Source organism: Peromyscus maniculatus, chromosome 15, assembly GCF_049852395.1.
Source record: "Peromyscus maniculatus bairdii isolate BWxNUB_F1_BW_parent chromosome 15, HU_Pman_BW_mat_3.1, whole genome shotgun sequence".
In the NCBI taxonomy this organism is placed as follows: Eukaryota; Metazoa; Chordata; class Mammalia; order Rodentia; family Cricetidae; genus Peromyscus; species Peromyscus maniculatus.
This window is the reverse complement of record NC_134866.1, coordinates 49,944,361-49,952,236: the sequence shown is the minus strand read 5'-3', so window position 1 is coordinate 49,952,236 and position 7,876 is coordinate 49,944,361. Positions and strand designations below refer to the sequence as shown.

Here is a 7,876-nt window from a genome sequence, read left to right as displayed (position 1 = left end):
GTCTTATCTCTAATTTATTATGCTTGAGTTTGTTCCTATTGTCAAAATAATCTAAAATGCAATAACATGAACACAATGTTGAAATATATATATATATATAGTATCTATATTTCTTTTGTTATTACATAGAAACTTCTGCAATAGACAACTCAAATAAGGTAGACTAAGTAAAAAGCAACTTATCTGGTATATATAAACAAGATTTTAGAAGATGGGAGAGGAAGCCTTCTACTGGTTATAGCCTTTTACAATTTCTGTAGGGCTAGTCATACTTTTTCTTTAGCTCACACTAATGAGAGATTCTAGGTCATCTGTGAGAGGGATGATGTGTCTGTTTGGGAGTTCATTCATTTGTAGTTTTTGCCTCATGCATCTTTCAAGTTGAGCTAGATGTGATGCATTGACTGAACTCCACAAATTCTCAACCTCTTGGGGGCAAGGAAACCAGTTAGATATATTTTCTTGGGAATGTCTCAAACACAAGTCTTTTCCTTCTCACTTATTCTAAATTTGCATTAGCCAAGTTTAATAGCAGCAAAAAGCATCACTAAAGAAGGGAAGACCTGGGGCTAGTGATTCACTTATTGCAAAGTCTTTTGTTGTAGTTCAAACAAAGGACTTGGGTTCAGTCAGCATGCAGTTGAGGTGGTGGATTAAAGGAATAGCCAGTGAGACTTACTGAGGCATAAATAGGTGTTAAGAATGAATCCAAGGCTTCTGGATTGTTCAACTGAATGGTTAGGACCATGGAGGGAAACAGTGTGGATGGGACAATTGAAGAGAAATGACCATGATTTAGTGTTGAACCTCATGAGTCTACATGATAGAAGTCACTCCATTGGAGATGAAGATAGACGCCGAGGCTGGATTATTTATAGTTAAAGGCTTCACTTTTCCTTTTGACATGCCATGAATTTCTATATGCTTAGTCTATAATCTATAGCAATTCTTTAGGACCTATTTTGGTTCAGATTGAAATCTTAACCTGGCCAACACTACGTCCTAGAGGCCCATTAATACACAGCTATTTTGTATATGAGTTTGGGTTTTAGGAGAATCTCATGGGTTGCAGATATGCATTTGGGAATGCTGTCATGTATATGATGTTTGGAACCCGTGAGTTTAGATGAAATCAAAAGGAGATCATATAATTAAATGTCAGGAGGAAGACCGAGGACCTTTTGCCATTTAGAGATTGTGATAAACATGAGAAGTAAGCAATAAGTGCTGAGAGCAAGTAACTGGGAGGAAGAATAAAGCATAAGGAACCAAAGTGAAATGTGCCATTATGTAAATAAACATCCCAGGGAGAAGAGAAGGTTGAGCTGAAGAAATAGTTTGCAGGTAAAGATGATAAGGATCAGAACTTGGTATGGATTTAGTGGGTGATCTTACCAATGACATTTTTAGAGGATTGTCCCTTAATGAGAAGTTTTGTTTGGGTTTTGTAGAGTCCCCTGAATATGAGGCTGGGATCTGAAATAAACAGACAGATTTTAGTGTCTGGTTTCTAATTCCTTTAAAATATTATCTATCCCAATTTCCAGAACTATTTCCATTGCTTGCTTCTGAAACATAATTTTAGAGGTTTAATATATCACATCCTTTTATTTTCCTTGCGTCTAATTTTTTTATGGGAAATAACCATAGTTTATTTGGAAAGCACTCATATTTTATACATGATATATAAATTTTGAGGAGACAACACAACAGTAGCCGCAGTAACCCAGCTGCATTGTGCTGATTAAGTTTAATTAATTAAGTAAAGATGCTTAGGTTTAATGTGCACTTTCACGGCCCTGTAAAAAATGCAAGCATTACATACACTGTAAACACTACAGGGTGTAAAAATCTATTTCTAACCCCAAACATCATTTTCACAGGACCAAGCACACAAGGCCCAAGGTAAGGTGCTCAATTTTTCTTTTGTAGGCACAATTCTCATCCGAAGGTTCTACTTTCCTTTTCACTCACTTCAAATAGGGAGCCAGTGCTGGAAGAGTTCTGGCTCTCCTGTGTGGAGACTGCCTGGTGACCTTTGTATGTCCCGGATGGGGGAAAACAGGCTGAATTCTTCACAGCTGAATGAATGGCTGAGGCCATGGAACATCACTCTGGGTTCAATGTGAGGCAACACCATAATAACATGGGGCTAATCTCTTGTACAGAGGGCAAATTAAGTTTAAAAAATGCCCAAGCAGTAGAAGCCTGATCTGAGCAGAGATTCTTTAAGGGTGGGGATGAAGTCACATGCCTGAAGGTTTACCCAGGTGTTTCACAGTCCCGTTTCTGTTCACATGGACTTCAGTACTATTCATGCTTGCTGCCTCTTGATTTCTTATGGATTGCTCTATTAAAGCTGTGACAGGCAGGTAGGCAACTATTATTGATTGTCACAAAAGTCCATCTTACAGCCAGGAACGCCCTTCTGAGACCCTGAGACCAGCAGCAGCATATCCACTCCCTGGACCCATAGGCAATGCCTCACAATAGGGATTGGGGTGCCACCTACCCCTTTTCACGTACTTTTTCATACAAGGATCTTATTTATAGTGTGGGTCTTGGATCCACTGATAATCTGCCAGTTTGGTGTTGTAGTATTCAATGAATACATTTAAGAACCACTAAATGCCTGGTAGGGAGTAACCTGAAGATTTTCACCGTGATGCAGTAAAGCAGGCATGTCATGTATGAGTGATGCTCCAGAAGCTGCTGGATTTTAGACCTGGTCTCCAGGAAGTCCTGAGACATCCACCTCTTCCAACTGGCTGCTTCAAGCATGGGTAATGTACTTCCATCACAGAGGCTGCTGGGACTTGTGACTCCAGAGAAATATCTCCTTGCATGCATTTCTTCAGCAGCATCTTGAAGCAGACTGGCTTCTGAAGCCTCTTGTGTTGTGTGTTCATTCAACCTGGAGCATGCTAGCTGGTCCCGTGCAGGCCACAGGAAAAAAAAACCAACATCCCCAGCAGAGGCTCTTCAAGGGAATCTAAAGTGGATGGCTGGTCTTCCTCTACCGTGCACATAGTGATGCTGATGCACACAGGTTCCTTTCACTGGTCAGGACTGTGGTTCCCGAGTGGTCCAAGCACTCTACTCATGTAACGGATAGCGTCTGTGGGCAATTCACTGACTTGGAGACAGGCGTGAGAAGAAAAGGGCAATTCATCAAGTTCGCCTACCACTTGTACATCAGTCCGCTTGCAGTTTTTCAGAGCTGTTTGCTGACCTGGATCTAATTCTGTGTCCATATAGCAGTTCACACCTGCTAGTAATGAGGGGTAGCCTGAGAAGTATCATCTCAGACCTGGTCACTTGCAGAACAATGGTTGTCTGAAGAGGGTCCTCCACTCACAGACACCAACTGCATGGGATGTATCTGGGTGCCAGGTATATCTGGGGTGCCTTTTTTATTTTTTTGTCTTCATCAGCCTGAGCACCATTTGTAAGCAATACCCCACCTACTTTTCGATGGAAGCTGTTCCCTGACAAGCTCCTGGATTCCCACTGACCCTGGCGCTTCAGGCACTCAGACTCCAACTGGGCTAATAAGGACAGTGACTGGCTTGCTCTTTGACAACCAGCCTCATGATTTCCTCTTTCCATGGTTCATTTTTTAATTTTTAATTAAGAAATTTTCCATTCATCCTACATATCAGTCACAGATTCCCCTGTCCTCCCTCCTTCCCCCCAGCGCCTCCCCAACCCACCCCCCATTCCCACTGTGAGCAAGAGATATCCAGGCCATGATTGGAAAAAGTCCACGGGGTTCTTCACTGAGTCCTGGGGCAGGGACGGGGCTCAGACTCAGGTGCACACCTCTGGATTGATGAGAGATCTTCACAATCGAAGGTGAATTTGTACAGCTTTCCCACAGAGTGAGTCAGCAGAGCAGTGGCTCACTGCTAGAGGAAGGCAACCATCTGCATCATCAACAGGGGCCTCCCAGCAGAGACACCATCTCCACTGTCACATAACATAGGAAACTTGGCTCTAGCACCTTACTGCTTCAGCTCACATGTCCTTTTCTCTTTATTTAAAAGTATTTTTGTTATTTATTTAAAAGTATTTTTAGATGAATTAGTTGTGTGTGTGTGTGTGTTCAAGTGTGAAGAATGGAGGTCAGAAGGCAGCTTTTGAGAGGTGGTTTCCTCCTTACACATTGGTGTGGCAGGATCTCTCTTGTTTCTGCTGCTGTGCCGTGCAACACCAGAGTAGCAGACCAGCATGCTTCTAAGAGTCTCCTCTCCTGGCCTCCCATCTCAGCATAGAAGTGTTGGGATTTTAGATATGGACCCCTGCTTCTAATTCTCCATGTGAGTTGTGGGATCAAACTCAGGTTATCAGAGTGTGCAGCTCATGTTTTTCCATGCTGGCCCCTCTCCCTGGCCCAGATTATATTATGTGTTATTTGCTTAAAACTTGGTCTGCACAGTCATGGAGGGTGCTTTGAATGCTCCAGAGTACAGTGGGCTCATCAGCTTGATGAACACTGAAATTTATGGCTATGATTTGCGGATGTTCCATTGCATTTATCTTTTGGTTGTTGATAAATCACCTCCAAGAAGATCACTGAAGTTTAAAATCAAGAGGTCTCTTCAGGAACTGTGCTGTCTAGCTGTTTTTTAGTTTCTGTTAGTCAGTGGACTTAGGAAGGGAGACTTCCCGTGAAAAAGGAATCAATCAATTCTACAGCTATTTGGAGCATGCGTGGGTTCCCAAGCCTATGCTTCCTGTCTAAATATAGCCCTCCCAAACTCTTCCTTCAGGCTTCTTGAAGATTTCTGACTTAGCATAACCTATAATTCAAATCTGAGCAGAGTGTTGGTATGGGTTCAAACCAATGCAGCCTTAGAATCAAATCGGTTTAGTTGGTAATGAGTTCTCTTAATTGCTTTATTTAAGGAGTGTTGATGACTGCCTGACAGAAAGACAAGCTCAAGTTGAATAAACAACAGATGCTTCAACAGTTACTCATTTCACCATGAGCTTTAGGGTCACACTTCCTACTGATGTTTTGTAGCCTGATTTTACCTCATTTTAAAGTTTATTATTTTATTATTATCATTATTGCTTTTTATGCTTATAATTGCTGTGTTGGGAGATCAAACCCGGGGCTTGTATATGCTTCATAAGGCTGTGCTGCTGAGCTGATCCCTCAATTCAGTACTCCACCTTTATAGAAAGTATACAATTATTTCTAATCATTTTAAGACATTGATATGTAGCCTTTTCCAGTATATGTGATGATCTTGAAAAATTGAGTATCTACCCATTGAGTAGCACTTTCAGTCATTTTCTTTTGCTTTCCTATTGGTGGGCAGCTTGGTGAGTTCCCAAGCTTTCTTGTTTCTTGTCATAGCCCAAATCTCTTTCAATCAAATTTCTCAAAATTTGATTTGCAAAAATATGGTAAATATTCCAGTTGACCATGAATTTCAGTTCTTTTTTTTTTTTTTTGTTTTGTTTTGTTTTCTGAGACAGGGTTTCTCTGTGTAGCTTTGTGCCTTTCCTGGAACTCACTTGGTAGCCCAGGCTGGCCTTGAACTCACAGAGATCCACCTGGCTCTGCCTCCCGAGTGCTGGGATTAAAGGCGTGTGCCACCAGCGCCCGGCGAATTTCAGTTCTTATCATCACAGATTCTGATTTGGTAGAAGTAGAAGAGATCTTAGGATTGTATATTTTTAACTGTGTACTCCCTCTCACTTGAGTGGCTTATATTCTGATTAACAACCAAGAGTGGGAAATAGATGGCTTTACAAGCAAACTTAAAACTTAAGAGTAATACTTAACAAATTGTTTTTAATTTTGCAAAAGTTTAAACAGTCCCCACATCCCCCAAAATTAAACTTATGGTGTTTGAGGTCTCACTCATGTCTTCCATGTGGTCGAAAGTCCTAAATGTTAAGATTCCTATTCCAGTCCTTGGAAAAAGAAGAATTTCTCATTCTATACCTGAACTTCTACCTAGGATGAGCCTGTGGACTGCACTTGATGTGACCTGCCACCAGGATGGGAGGCTGCAGACTTTACTGCTGTCCTGGTGCTTGATTTTTGTGATTGCCACATTTTCAACCTTAGCTTTTGTTAGTCCTCATCTTCGGACTTGATACATATTTCATTGAGACATAACAGAAAAGGAAAACTATTGGGATAATGAGCCTGAAGAATTAATTATTTCCTATAATAAGACTCCTTTCTTTTTGCTGCTTTTTGGCGAGTATGTATGGGCTGTGGGAAATGAGGCTACTTCTATGAAGGGCTTCCTCATTACTCACATTTTGGATTGAAGGTAAGAATTTAAACCATCTGTAAACATTATTGAAACTACAGTGCAACCCATTGTGTTTTAACCAGTGAAGCAGTTATAAAACATTTACAAAGTCTTTGTCTGTGAACTCTCATCATAGGAAATGAATACAACACCATAAGACAAATACAAAACAGTTCTTTGGTTTTATTATTTTTTTAAAAATGTATGTATTTAACACTTGTCTTAGTCAAGGTAACTAGTGCTGTGATGAAACACCATGACCAAAAGCAAATTGAGGAGGAAAGGGTTCATTTAGCTTACATGTGTACATTATTGTTCATCATCAAAGGAGGTCAGGACAGGAACTCAAACAGGACAGGAACCTGGAGGCAGGAGCTGATGCAGAGGCCATGGAGGAATGCTACTTATTGACTTGTATCACGTGGCTTTCTCAATCTGTTTTTTTTTTTAATAGAACTCATAACTACTGGCCCTACAATGAGCTGGACCCTCCCACATCCATCACTAATTAAGAAAATACCCTATGTGTACTGGCACAGGCCTCTAATCCCAGCACTCAGGAGGCAGAGTCAGTTGGATCTCTGTGAGTTCAAGGCCAGTCTGGTCTATATAGTAAGTTGTAGGACAGCAAGAGAACTACATAGTGAAACCCCATCTCAACAAACAAATAAAGAACAAAAAAACCCAACCAAAACCAAAACCCTCACCCCTCAAAATCTCCTACAGGCTTGCCTACAGCTCCATCTTATGGAGGTGTTTTCTTAATCAAGGCTCCCTCCTCTCAGATGACATTTGCTTGTGTCAAGTTGGTATAAAACTATTCAGCATAATACTGCAATCTCTTAGGCAGAGGACTGTCACATGAAAGTAAGAAAGATAGGATAGCTGGAAATAGTAAGATATTCATAAGAATTTAATATGTGCTACTGTAGCTAAAGTCCCACTTTTGAGATCATGATGATAAGCATACAACAGTCAGCAGCCACATGTGGTTATCATTACTATTAATTCAATAAATAAAATAATATAGTAATTAATTAAATTAGTATAACATAATTAAAAATGTAAAGCTAATTTTTGGGTCACAGTAACCATACTTCATCCATAAGTGGTAAGGTATCACCATAGATCCCTAACGTTTTCTGAAAGTTTGTTGGACCCTTCTGCATATGAGTCTCTCAGGTTATTGGTCCTATGTGGCCAGAGAAAAAATAAATACTCCCCATGTAAACTACTGGTATTTACTTCATCTGACCTCTTGGGTTAAGATGATCTTGAGAAAAGGAATAGTCTAGAAATCTCTGCTTATGATTGACTGTGTGCTGAATGGCAATAGACCTGTGATAAGATATGTTTCTGAAGTATGAACATGGTTTTTTTTTTAACATACAATTGGTCTCACAATTTTATTCCATTAAAACATGTATACTTCTCAGGGGTGCCTAAGCATTGCCTTGTTACTTTTATTTGAGGAATTAGTTACTTTAAATTGTGCTTACAAATTACTGCATATTTCCTGCTTAGAGAAATGTATTAAAAAACATGTGCATTTTATTTCATAGTTTCAAGAATAATTGCTTCCTTTATAGTAAACAAAT

At 40.1% G+C, this 7,876-nt stretch overlaps 1 pseudogene; it reads right to left on the bottom strand.

The window, feature by feature from the left end:
• Positions 1-2,310: 2,310 nt before the first annotated feature.
• Positions 2,311-3,609, bottom strand: LOC121822981 (F-box only protein 34 pseudogene; annotated as a pseudogene).
• Between the last annotated feature and the right edge of the window lie 4,267 nt (positions 3,610-7,876).